This window comes from Capsicum annuum, chromosome 7 (genome assembly GCF_002878395.1).
Source record: "Capsicum annuum cultivar UCD-10X-F1 chromosome 7, UCD10Xv1.1, whole genome shotgun sequence".
In the NCBI taxonomy this organism is placed as follows: Eukaryota; Viridiplantae; Streptophyta; class Magnoliopsida; order Solanales; family Solanaceae; genus Capsicum; species Capsicum annuum.
The window spans coordinates 78325013-78339716 of record NC_061117.1 but is presented as its reverse complement, the minus strand read 5'-3'; positions in this window follow the sequence as shown (position 1 = coordinate 78339716).

Below are 14704 nucleotides of genomic sequence, written 5' to 3'. Positions count from 1 at the left end.
AGTGCAGGAATTTTATACTTGTTGGGGATATGGACATCCCCAGACTTATGGCTCACGCCCACAAATTAAGGAAGAAGAGATAAAAGAGAAAGAGAGGGAGACTAAGAGGGCTAGAACAGGTAACTTTGATTATTTCCAGCAAAGATCAGGTGGTGGAAATGTTATTTTAGTAAAGGTTTTTAGATCCAACACCTTCTTCAATTAGTACACCATCTTTTAGTCCTCATCATGATCTAAAGAATAGAGTATTTGGCTCTCAATCTAAGGGCAGTGTCACAAACAACCACACTTTTCCAGTATACCCAAAGTATGGTAAACACCACCGTAGTGAGTGTCATTTGGGAAACAAAGGTTGTTTTGGATGTGGTCAGATGGTCCATACATTGTGGGAGTACCCATCTATCAGGTGTATAAATGGGAGTAACTAGGCTTATTTTGCTACTTCAGCAGCCTCTACAGGTCATCCAACTCCGCAGGGTATTTCCATAAATGCGAGTGGTGGTTAGCATAAAAAATGCTTCTATGCCTTATCTTCTGATAAGGATTAGAAGAGCTTTCCAAACATAGTCACTTGTACATTATGAGTTTTCCATATTGATATTTATGCATTGTTAGATCTCAAAGACAGACTTTTCTTTGTGACTCTTTAGATTGTAGTAGATTTTGGTGTCGGATGTGAAACTCTTTCAAAACCCTTTTCTGTGTCTATTCATAATGGTGACTCAGTCATAGCTAAATGAGTGTACAAAAATTGTCCAATCTCAATTTTCTAAAAAATCACCATGATTGATCTAGTAGTATTAGAAATGACCAACTTTGATGTCATTTTTGGTATGGATTGGTTACACTCCTGTTATATCTAAGTCGACTATAGAACAAGAGTCATTACATTTCGATTTCCAAATAACCTAGTCTTAGAATTGAAGGGTAGTACTTCAGTGCCTATAACTCTTTTTATCTCTTAACGTAAGGCCAGAAAGATGATCTCTAAGGGTTGCATCTACCACATAGTTTGGGTGAAGGAATCAAAGTCTAGAACCCTAACTCTTTACTTAGTTCCAATATTAAATGAGTTCCTAGAAGTGCTCCCTAAATATCTTCCCAAAGTCCCTCCCGAACTAGAGATAGACTTTATCATAGACCTTCTTTTAGATACCCATTGTATTTTAATTCCTCCTTATAGAATGGCTCCAGTTGAGCTTAAAGAATTGAATAAATAGGTAAAGGGCCTCTTAAACAATGGCTTCATAAAAAATAGCAACATGGGGTGCTCCATTTCTCTTCGTGCATTAGAAAAATAGTTCCTTCAGAATATGAATCAATTACCGCCATTTGAATAAAATCACAATAAAGAATAAGTATCTCATTCCTAGGGTTGATTAATTTTTCTAACTACTTTAGGGTTCAATTTTTTTCTCAAAAGTCGACCTCAAATTTGGACATCATCAACTTAAAGTCAGAGAATGTGACATTCTGAAGATAACCTTCTGAACTTGGCCTGGTTACTACGAATTTGTTGTTATGTATTTTGTATTGACGAATGATCCTACAAATTTTATGGAGTTGATGAATAGAGTGTTTAGCTAGTACTTGGACATGTTCATCATTGTCTTTATAGATGATGTCCTCATTTATTCTTGGAGTGAGGATGAATATGCAGACCATTTGGAATTTGTCTTGCAGACAAACATTGATAACTATTTTCTAAGTTCAACAAATGTGAATCTAGTTGAATCAATTTCATACCTTGGTCAAATCATTTCCATAGGGAATTCAGGCTAAACCTCAATAGACCAAAGTAGTTAAGAACTGGCCTAAACCCATCTTTCTGTTAGACATCAGGAGTATTTTAGGTTTAGCTAATTACTATAGTGTTTTTAAAAGTATTTTCATCTATTTCTCCTCCCATGTACAGAATGACTTAAAAGAAAGTGAAATTTCAGTGGTTCAATGCCTGAGAGAAATTTTTATAGGAATTGAAGACTCGACTAATTTCTGCTCTAATTTTGACTCTACCAGAGGGTCCAGTAGGTTTTATATTTATTTTGATGCCCCTAGAGTTGGCTCGGGTGTGTGTTGATTCAACATGGTAAGGTCATATCTTATGCCTCTAGACAAATCAATGTTCATAAGAAGAATTACCCGTCTCTTGATCTTGAGTCGGCAACAGTAGTATTTTCCTTATAGATTTAAGGCACTATTTTTATAAAGTTCATCTAGATGTGTTCAATAATAATAAGAGCCTTTTGTATGTGTTCAACTAGAAGGATCTAAATCTTTGTTAGAGGAGATGGTTAGAGTTATTTAAGAATTATGACATGAGTGTTTTGTACCATTCGGGTAGGGCCAATGTAGTAGCTGATGCTTTTAGCAGACTTTCTATGGGTAATGTCTCTCATGTGGAGGATAAAAAAAGAGTTAGTTCATGATATTAAAAGACTTGCTAGATTGAGAGTTTGTTTCATTATTTCAGCGAAAGGTAGTGTCATGGTTTAGAATAGTTTGCAATCTTATTTAGTGGTTGAGGTGATACAAAGCAGGATAAAGATCCTATTCTGCTTAAGTTAAAGGAAGCAGTCCAAGGTCAGAACGTGGATGTTTTCACCCGAGGGGGAAATAGTGTACTTCATTATCAAGGTCCTTGTGTATACTAGATATCGATGATTTGAGATACTTAATGTTTACAGAAGCTTAGAGTTCTCAATATTCCATTCAACTAGGTTTCACCAAGATGTATCATGGCCTATAGAAAGTCTATTAGTGGAATGACATGAAGAAAGATATTGCAGATTTTTTGGCTAAGTGTCTAAATTGTCAGGAGGTTAAGGTTGAGCACCAGAAACCAGGTTAAAACACTCTAGATTTTAGCCCTTGAAAATTTCTTGAGCTTTGAGCTCACTACCTGGGTAACGGCTAACCCTAAGAGTCGTAGGGTATCGTTATAGGTCCTAGGTATCAAGTCGTAACCAAATCAGAGAGTAAGTAGCTAAGTTATGCTCTTAGTATGAGTGTCTCACTAAGATCCATAAGGATATGTCATGATTCATTAGGTGTAATCGCAGGTGTCCAGTGTAAGTCCCAATATGGGTTCTGTATGGATGATGACTGAACCCTACAAGTCGTAGGGTCCCATTACGAGTGGTTCCACTGAGTCATAAGGGAGAGGCTATGAGGTATTTAGGAATGTTTTTTTTCTTGTGATCTATTCTTCAGGCTATATAGTCTAAGGTCTTGAAATCACCTCTAATTCCCATTTGTTCACTTTTTAGATCATGCCTCCCAGATAATATGAAGCTCATGGAAACTCCTTTATCCCACCCGAGGACAAGGTTGATGTGACATGCTCTACTTATGGGGTACAGACCCAATCTAGTGGTCCGATTCCTGATTGCTCTTCTGGAGTTCCACCGGTCCCCTCTAGTACTCCTTGAGCTTCTCGGACTGATGTGTTGAATGCAAAATTTCTTTAGTCTATTCATATGTTGGTTCAATTGGTAGCTTCTCAGTATGAGCGTATATCTTCTATTACTCTATCTTCTGGGGCCACAAAGGTTAGCCAATTTATGAGGTTAAGTCCTTCAACTTTTACTGGTGTTAAGGTTGAGGAGGATCCTTGTAATGACCCTTCAGGTTATTTAGCATATTTACGCTTATTCTTGCCATTTGAGCTTCTCCATAGCTGTACTAAGTCATTTATAACTCATTAGGACTAATGACTCGATCACCAGGTAGTTCATTTGTTTTTTAGAACCAATTCTCTATTTAGAAGTCTTCACTGGTTCCAAATGGTTATCTAATGAAAGTTTTAGTAAAATGATATCGGATTGAAAATCCGATGCCTTCAACGCATTTGGAACGTCAAATTTAGTAGGGTTACATATCTTGTTTGCAAAATTTGGATTTTGGATGCATCCCGAGGCCTTGGACGAAACTTGGAATCAAATTCCATGTTTTGGCCATCGTCAAGTGCAGTCAAATATCGCGATCATGGAGGCCCTTGTGCGATCATGATGACCATAATTGCGGCACGCGTGGGTACGTGATCGCACCACCTGAGACCCTGGGTAGGGTTTTTAAAAGGCCAATTTTGATGGGAATTGGTCATTTCTCCTTTGTGTTAAGACCCATAAACCCTAATAGAAGTGTAGGCCTTAGAGAGTGTCTTGGGAGTTTATTGAGAGCTTGTATTACACGCGTAATCGTGAATAATGTCAAATCTAAGGTATGAATCCTCTAATTTTAGTTATGAATTCTTGATTTCTCATACAAAAACCCCTAATGGCTTGAGTCTTGATTTTAGCCCCAAATATGGGTGATTTGCACCAATTTCTTAGGGGATATAACTACCTAATGGTATTTAAAGAGCAAGTTGGTCTCGAAAACTCATTTTTCTATATGTGGGACCCCCTTGGGGGTTTCGGTGTTGTTTTTGGACTCAAAGCATAAGTGGTAGTCAACTCCTTGATGCTAACTATTCCTTTCTCAATAGCAGTGAGCCTGCCTTTGATTTCTTCAATCTCCTTATCTGCATATAAAATGGAAGTAGACACAACTTTACTTACCTTGGATGTGTCAGGCTGACTTTTAAGAGAATCCTTTTTACACCATTCTTTTTTGATCAAAACATATCCCATGATTTCGAAGGTCTTTGAGTCATAAGTGGTAGAGACCTCTACCACTTGAAAGGTTATGAGGCCAATTCCATAGTAAAGAAGAATTCGAGTGATGAGTAGACTGTAGGGCAAACTTGCTGAGGCATGGGAGTCAACAACACTTTCTATCATGTATTCACAAATCCAGAAGCTCCAATTGATTTTATATTTCTTAATCAGGAAGTAGAGATCAAACACATCTCTTTATGTCACATTACTGGGAGATCCCTTTCAAGAATCAATGTGGTTGCAATAATATGGGATAAGATTCTATTCCCAAAGCTGAGAGATAGAGGACCAAAAGAGGGGCTATTTGAGTCAAGATCTGAGGCAACCTTTTTTGTTTCGTCAAAACTAACTTTAAAATTCTCTAGCTACGTGCCGTTCATGAAGGGGACAGTGCCTGATAATTTGGTGTCAAATACTTTCTCAAATAAAAAGTCAATGAGAATAATACATGTTCCCAGAACTAAGGTTTTTAGTTCCCCGCTGTTAGAGGAATGATGAAAGTTGGCATAGAACATAAGTATGGGGTCTTCAAAAACTTCCAAGCCATATCAATGAAACACCATAGATAAGTATTCGGCTTTGAGAAAGTGGTCAATATTGTAGTGAGATTCCTTTAGATGAGAGAGGTTGATCACTCAACCAAAAATAACAGAGCGGTTCTTAAAGGTAAGAAATTTTTCCTTGAGAATAAGAGTCCAGAACTTGTGCATGTCCTCTTGGGGGAAGAGAATCCAAGGGAGAGGACCGTCATTTGTTAGAGGAAGACATAAGGTTTGCGCGGTTTATTTTTTGGACACAGTTGACTGGAGAGTGTGAGAGGAGACTTTTTTTGAGGATTCAAAAAGAAGGACTGGGTCACAGTTGGAGGAAATTTGGTTAGGAGAAGCTTTGGCGAGATTATCCATTGAATGGGTTTTTGTCATGCTAAGAAGAATTGGGATATAAAGTATAGAAAGGGTTGGAGAGGAAAGTGAAAAGATAGAGTTGAGAAGGGAAGTACAGGGGTTAGGCTTAGAGATGAAAGGGCAGAGAAGTGTTGGGAAGTGAGAGACAGAGAGGGTAATGATGATGGAAGAGAAAGAGATGGCATAAAAAAGGGGATTTGAAACCAAGATTGTACCTATGATATCAACATTAAAAGACTCAGCCTCGAGACTAGAAGGTATTGTATAAAACTAACCACTCCTGCCACCTATTTGGGCTTCTGACCGACCTCCTATACTACCTCTCTAGGGACCAACCCTACGACCATACATACCACCTTTAGCTAGGGTAGTACTATCCTAAGAGGTGGAACACTCTGAGTTGAAGGAATAATCACTTCATGATTAGGGCACCCTCTTGAGAAATGACCAAAACCTTCATAACCATAACATACCCCAAGAACTGGACTAAAACCACAAGATCCAGATAACCCAAAATAACCACTATATCTAGAATATATAGAAGATGAACCCCTTAAAGACTGATCATGACCCTGGCTAGAACAATCATTGAAGCTAGATTAGCCTCTATCGGTAACTTGAAGTGTAGGATGAATGAGTCTACTTGACTGACCCTGATGCTAATACGACTGATATGAAGGGTACCTACCTTAAGAACCATTGCCTCTGAACTGAGAGCTACTATGGTACCCATTGAACCTGCCCTAGTATCATGACCTCTTATCCCTGCCTCTTGGGGCCTCACAGTGTATCTCTTTTATAAGCTAAGATGATCAAAAACCTCAACAAAAGACTTATTAGTAGCAATCAAACTCTGTGTAGACATGCAAAGAGGAAGTCTCAATCCTTGGACAAAGTAACTGACCCTCTCATACTTACTAGTCAGAATAGAAATAACATGCCTAGAAAACTCATGAAATAGAGCCTTATACTCCACAATAATCATGGATCCCTGCTCCAAACTTGAGAACTAATCTCCTAAATAATCCCTAATACTACAAGGCATGTACTTCTCTAAGAAGATCTCATAGAACTGAGTCCATGTCAATAGGGAAAATCTAGTTGTCCTTGAATCAAGATGACCTCTCTACCAATGTCGAGATACCAAGTACAACTAAAAAATCATGTAATCCACACCATAAGCCTCAACAAGTCCCAAATTATGGAGCCTATCCTCACAAAATATCAAGAACTCATATGTATCCTCGCCCGGTGCACAAAAAACCTAGGCAAAGCCAGTATCAAGAATCTACCCAATATCTTCTGCTCCTCCGTAGATAAAGCAAGTTGGGAAACTATTGGCTAAGAAACTACTGGCACGATAGGGACCTTAACTCTAGAAGCTGCAACTATAAGCTGCACCCTTCCTCAGTACCACTCTGATCTATAGATTGTGTACCATTAAATGGTGCACCACTAACAGATCCCAAAAGCTAAACCAAAGTATCTCTGAGTATTGAAGAAGATAATAGGGCCTGGTGAAGGCCTCCTATCCTAGACCCTAGATTGGGACACATACATAGGTATTCCATTACTTTTAGGACGTCCATGAATAATGATAAGATCCCTAACCTCAGTCTTAAGACTCTCATCTCGTGTAGCGGTGCACACATCCTAGCCATCTGTAAAAGAATGAAATAAAATAAATGCTTTAGAAACCAACCCAGACTCTTAGCACAAAATGAATAAAAGAAGTGACGAACACCTAAGAGTGTCCTAGAGCCTCCCAAAGATAAGATACAGACATAATCATTCTGATCTATGGGATACTACTAGACACTTGCTCTTGTACCAACAATATTGGTGAAGCCTAGGCTCTGGCCTAATTTGTAAAGACCCAATTTTTGAGCAATAATGGAACCTAATTTATCCCACTAGTAGGTAAGCCAAACCATAGCTTGGAGCCAAATGCAAGGGGCTAACTTGGTGAAAAATAGGTTAAAAGCCAGAAATTAACAATTTAAGACTTAGATAGTAATAATACAGTCATAATAATCTAAAAGATAGAAAGTCCACAACTATCCCAAGACTAAGTAATTTTGGCACAAGAGCTACTACAAATGAACTATGAGTACTAATACTCAAATACAACCAGTCTCCAAGAAGAAAGACTTGACATTGATAAATAGATGGAAAAAGGTTAACTTCGACTCCAAGAGCTCACCCAATCTCAAAAATTAATACTACAAGATCATCAAATCAACAATGGTAACTATGTAATATTCCAGGTTTTGGAGTCTGAAATAGTCTGTGTGATTGTGCTCACTATTTGGAGTATGATTCTAGTGATGAGTCATAGACCCCTTCACAAGAATATAGTCCCAATCTTAGCCATTCCAGTGAGGTGGCCTAATGTATCTGTCCTGACCACAACTAAGGCCCTATGAGTCATAAGGTGTGGTCAAGAGTCGTGAGGAGAGAAATCATAACCATAAAGTATAGGTACCTAATATTTTTTCCTAGACTATAAGTCCAAGTAAAGACTTGTAGCAACTCATTATGAGTCATCACCTTACCTGTAACGACTGGCGATAGTTTTCCTATATGATTTTATTATGAGTTTTTTGGTCTTTTGCTCATCCTTAAATCATTATCCATGACTTAAAAACACATCTAGGTCTCATTATCATCCATAAACAAATCAAAATAGACTACTCTCCTAAAGCAAAATGAAGATAGGATTTCTAAGGATTAAGTAACTAACATTCAATTGGTGGTTTTTTCTTCAAAATTCTTGGTGTCTTTAGGCATTTATATTTTCCCTAAGATATTTTATACAAAGATTGTATTTAAATGTATCCATATGGTTTTAATTACTAGAATCTGAATGTAAGTTGAGGGATTTGGAATGGTTATTACACGAATTGACTTCCTATTGTTTTGAATTGATTATTCTGTGTTATCTTATGGGTTTGAACTAAATAAATACATGGGTGTGGGAGATTTGAATAGGGAATATGGGTTTCCCTAAACTTTATGGTTTAATGGTTTGGAATTGGCTTTACCCTCAACCCAACCTGTGAAATTAGCTTTGAGCATGAAAATACTCATGGTTTAACTAACTTTCGGACCTTGAATTGCATAAAAGGTTAATAGAACTTAAAGTGGTTTTGGAAGGACTTGGTGTCCATAGATTAGATTTAATTTGAACTTTAGAGTCAAATTGTCTAAATGGTTTTAGTATGGCATAAATGGAATTGGCTTGCAAGCTTAACTTTATTTGATATGATGATAAACAACATTAGATGCCTAATTAAAAAAGTCCTTGGTTAATGGATGTGAATGTGTAAATGATTTTAATTTGGGCTTAAAGAGGGTTGTGTTGTGCTCCGTGGAAGGTGAAGTTACTGGGGGTACCGATACTAGAAACCACTTTTACTAGCGTGGGGGTCTTGGTGATTGTGTGCATAGTTCACACATTATAGATATGTCTTTGGACCTTTGTCGGATTTTCATTGTTCATGTGGCTAAAATGCACTAGGACCCTTTCAGCAGAAGGACCTAAACCTATATAGCCCGTGGGTGCTGTTAGGATGGTTAGAGCTACGTATGTATATTAATGGTATTTAAATATCATTATAAACCTTGTTCCCTAACCTAGAATCTTATATATATGTATATATGTATGTGTGCATATGGATTTTGAATGGTCTTGGACTGATTTAATTAGGACATTATTTTATCCTTTCCCTGAGTTACATGCCAGCACTAACCCGCTAACCATCCTTGTATGCTACATCATTTCATAATGTAGGGTACTAGTTTTTTTTTCAATTACCTTGTGTAGATTAAGGTAATTTTGGTTCGTAGTAGGTACGTATTGAAATAGTGAGCCTCTATCTTTTAAAAGGCTAGACATTTCACTGTTTTCTTTATGAGTATTAAAATCTGATCAGTTTTTTTTATATTTTGGATTCCCTTTTTAGACATGGTCGGGGGCATGTCCTGACCTAAATTAGTATTTTGGTTTAGGGGCTTTTGTTGAAAAGTGTGGGTAGTTAATATTTATTAACCCTTAGATCTTATTGAGTTATCTATCTATCTTTCATATTATGTTTGGGTTTCTTTTTATTATATTTATTGTGCTTAGGTGACACCCCCTAACTTAACATTTTGCTTTTCCTCAAGCAGCACTACCTCATACCATGAGAAAATGCACATCTATGCCCAAATTAGATAACCCAATGATCACATTGACCGTAAGCTTAGTCATCACAACAAGTAGCTCTTTCCACATGGGCCAAGACATTCTCACTTCACCCCTCAACATAAAAAGAAATAATCTAAGGATGAAAAAGACTTCAAAGAGAAACAATGCAACAACAACAACCAATACTTGAGAACTGACTCACTTTTTGGCCTCAACCAAACTATATTCCTTTTTGTCTCTTTTCTTGAAAGATGACAAAATCAGCCACCTCAACTTTTTTACATGCCTCTCCATAAGAAAGAAAATTCCACACACCAAGTTATCAAATATGCAACAAGAAATTTAAGTATGGAACTCTCTCTCTCTCAAGAACTCTCGATGTTAACAAGTACCATGCCATAGGCTTGCCCCTATTTTTAATCGCTACTACAATAAATGCACTTGGTTGGAGATCTCAAAGGTCTTTTTGAGCTTGTAATGTAGGTTCAGGTTAAGGTAGGATATTATTTAGGAACAACATGGTTACGCCCTCCTTTAACATCTACATCACACTATTTGATCAATCCATTGACTATGACCTACGTTTCTTTGTTTTTATTCTTTACAAGTGCCTATTATGGCTTCCTTGTTTCACCCATTTTCTTTCATTTCTTTTTCTTACAAATTTCATGCAATTCCTTCCTTTCTGGATCCTTTTTTTTCTTATTCATTTGTTCTCAAAATTTAGCTCTTAGGCACTAACTTACATTATCGTGGCCCAAAGTTACCTCTTCCAATATTCACCACCCCTAAATTAGGCTTTTAGCATCAATTTGGATTTTTAAGTCTAAGGAGAATAGGGTTAAAAAGAGGGATAAGAATTGAAAGGCTCACGGCTTGCAATGTGTTTGCCAAAGAAAGGTATAAAGGCTTGATGGGGGGTGACTAGGGATAACATCTATGCTAGGTAGGATTTTTAGGCTAAAGTGGACTTCCAATATCACAAAGATGGCCTAAGATCATTCCCCCAACGAAATACAATCAAAATTAGCTTTGAGATCTTAATGGGGCAAGTTCTAGATGGCACAAGTATACATGAGATTCAAAAAAATAAGCTCACCACACATGGCATGCAAATTCACCAAGGAGTCTCAATCGCCCCTCCCATTAGAGACAAAAATAGAGTATCTACCAATTTTTAGAAGTCAAAAAATTGGAGTCACAAGAAGAGAAAAGAATTGTTACAATTCTGCTCACGTCCATACCCTTGATTTAAAAAAAATTGGACTGTTTGGGGTGTTTGCTTTGTATTTGCACCATGCACAATTTACTAACCGTGGAAACAACCCAAGTTTCAGTCTCATATTTTTGCTTCATAAGGGCAAACCAATCATATGGATACTCATACTTCGCTAATGGTATGAATGCAATTCTAAATCCATAATGCCACAGGCACTCAGAATTTCTCTACATCTTAGGATTGAAACCTAATCATGATGCTTTTCACTTAAGAATGTCATCAATCAATCCATCATAGGGAAAGGACCATCCACCATCATTATTAAAAGTAAAAGAGAACTAAAAATTAAAATAATCAATTCATAAAATTTCTATGCTTCACGTGAAATAAGTTCAAGAATTGCAAACCAATGAATACAAATAGTAGGGCCACACCCCCAGCTAAAGGACTTGTAGTGACCTCACTACATAACACAAAAGCATAATAGGGTAGCAAGATTACCTGAAACAATAGTGATAATCGATGTGCAGGCTGGGTGTTATGTCATGATCGTGGCATAGATGGTGCAATCATGATGGTGCGATCGCGATCCTTAGACCGCGATCACGATCTTGAGGCATTCTGCTCCCCTATTTTGCTCCTATTTTTTGTAGGGCTTCCACACTTCTCAAGCTTGGTTTTCCCCTAATTTTGGCTTCCAATCTGTCCAAAGCACCTACAAAACATCAAAACTATATGACTTATTCCAAAAACATAAGGATTCAAATATAAAAACGATTGGTTGCCTCCCATCAACCGCTTGGTTTAACATCCCCAGTAACAACACCAATTTTGATAATGCTCAACTTACATGTCAATTTGAACAAAACAATCATTGTCAATATATTTACCCAACTAAGAGTCAGGATCAAATCCACGAGTAATAATGTGTGTGACGATTGAGTCAATTCAAAATAAAAGTTGCTTGCTAGGGTCAAATCTATGGTACAAAATGGTTGATTAAGCGAATGTCGCTAAAGTGGGCTAGCTGTTGTTAAAGGGGACTCGCATCACCTAGTAGGTATCACTTAAGAAGTACCTTTGGAGCTGATGTGTGTCCGCTTAAGCGGCCATAAGTTATCTTAAGTGGTACCTTTGATTATCATATTTCAGACTCATAATTATTATACCATTTTAGCTTTCGGTCAGTTTACATTCATAGCATGCTTAGTGTTATGCCAGTCATAAGTTAGATTGAGGTCACTTGTGACTCTAAGCACCGTATTACATCTAAGGTGTAGTCTTAAGTTGTGACAAACTTGGTATTAGAGCATCAGGTTTGAAGTGTCCTAGGGTGTATGAAAGTTGCATTGAGTATATACTTGTTCATGGGTATGAAATATGCCACACTTAAGAGGGAGAGGCTACAAAATATTCTAGTAAAGTCTCATCTCTTTCATATTCATATCACATGATAGGTTGTAAATTCTATTTATCCTTATTATTCATACTCTATGCATTGATAGAAAATGCCTCTTAGAAGAGCTAATAGATGAAGAAGCAAAATAATAACTAGCAAGGCCCACCAAATCCAACAAATCCCTTGAATGAGCAAGTCACTCATGCCAAATCTAAGGGTGCATTGTATGTTCTTGATTAGTCGATGCCAACTAGATCAATCAGCAAGCTATTGCACCTGCTATTCCAAATTGAAATGTAGCTACTATAAGAGTCTGAAACTTCACCTGGATGAATCCTCCAGATCTGAAACTTCACCTGGATGAATCCTCCAGAGTTTCATGGTTTAAAGATGGACGAGGATCCATAAACTTCTATTGATGAGGTTCAGAAAATCACTCAGATTATGGGTATTAATTCAATTGAGAGTGTAGATTGGGTTGCTTATCAGTTGAAAAAAATAGCTCAAACTTTGTTCAAATAGTAGAAATAAGGTAGACGTAAAGATATAGGCCCAGTTTATTGGGATGATTTTGTAACTACTTTTCTAGATAAATTATTTCCTCATGATCAGAGGGAATATAAGGTTGAGAAGTGTATTAACTTGAAGCATGGTAAATGTCTGTGAAGGAATATTCTTTGAATTTTACTAAACTCTCAAGGTATGCTCCAGAGATGGTTACCGAGCCAATGACTCAGATGAGTAAGTTTGTTAAGTTAGTGGGGGGGCCAAAACTAAAAACTCATATTTGCCAATATGAGGTTGGTCTTGGTTATCGTGAGCATGACGTCTCACATTATTTTGGGGATGTACTAGTCATCCCATGGGATACTTCCTTGGTCATCTAGTTACATACACTTGGCCCTTTCAGTTAGAGGAGCTGAATCGATATAGCCCATGGGTGGTTTAGGACGGCAAAGCTACACAGCCGAGGTAAAGGTTTTAAAAGAATGCTAAATACGGTCCCTTTTCTCGGCATATATATATATATATACATATATAATGTATAGATATATCTATATATATATGTATATGTATATATATATGTATATATATGTTTGTTTGTCTATGTATGTATGTATGGTTGTTTGCATCATAGATCGATTTACTTGGTTTTATAAATGGCATTATTTTATCCTTATCCTGAGATCATGCTAGTGGTCACTCGCTAACCCTATCTTGGCAGTTGTATACCCATTCTATGTAGGAACCAGCTGTTCTACTCCTCCTATATAGTGATTGACTCGGCGATAGCATTTAGACTGAAGTTGTAAGCTTCCATCCTTTTGGAAGTCTCCATTTTATATTATGGATATTTCTAAACATTTTGGTTTTATTCTTGATATTGGGTTTGGCTATGGTTGGGTGCATGTCCCAACTGGATTTCATTACTCTTTTGGATAGAGGCTTTTTGGTACTTCTATAGGTTGATATAGGCAGGATTGGTATAGGTGTCAGCCTTAGAATTTGAATAGGCTGGGAAGCCGGCATCATCGAACATAATTTCTCACATTCGGTCATACTTCATTTTGGGATTAATTATATTATGTTCTAGAACATCCTTGGTTTTGGCCTGGTTTATGTTTTGGTATGGTTCGATTATTGGTACAAGATGGTTGGACTCAGTTGGGTTGGTCACGGTTTTGATATATTCCCAAGGTCTTTGTGTAAACTATTACACTATTATGTTTCATGCTCAGAATTCAGCCAACTCAGGGAAGTCGACTGGAGGTTGGGTTAGGTAATGGGGGTGGTCTCTAATCTTGGTCGAACGTGGGAGGCCCATTACGACAAGTCCCCGAGGTGCGTCGTGTCTCCAATCTATCCCAAAAATTACATCAAAATATACCATGTCAAACTCTATGAAATCCACGAATGTCTCTCTATAAATGATAGATACCATACAACCCCGATAGATCTTCCTAGAAACTATAGAATTACCCAGTGGAGTAAACATAGGAATGGGGTCAAAAATACTTTGGAACCAAACCCAAAATGCATATCCACATAAGGGATCACATAAGAAAGGGTAGATCCTGGATCAAGCAAATAATATACATCTTGAGAGAAAAGCTATAATGTACCAGTATTAACTTCAATAGATGCCTCAAATTCCTGATGGGTGGAAAGAGTATAAATATGATTTCAGCCAATGCTGGTACCATAAGTAGTGCCCTTTTGCTTTGGAGGTGAAGAAATAGTGACCAAAACCTTATTAGCCCTAGTGGCTACCTTAGATATAGGACAGTCTCGCTGCATATGAACAAGATGATCACAATTAAAGCATTAATT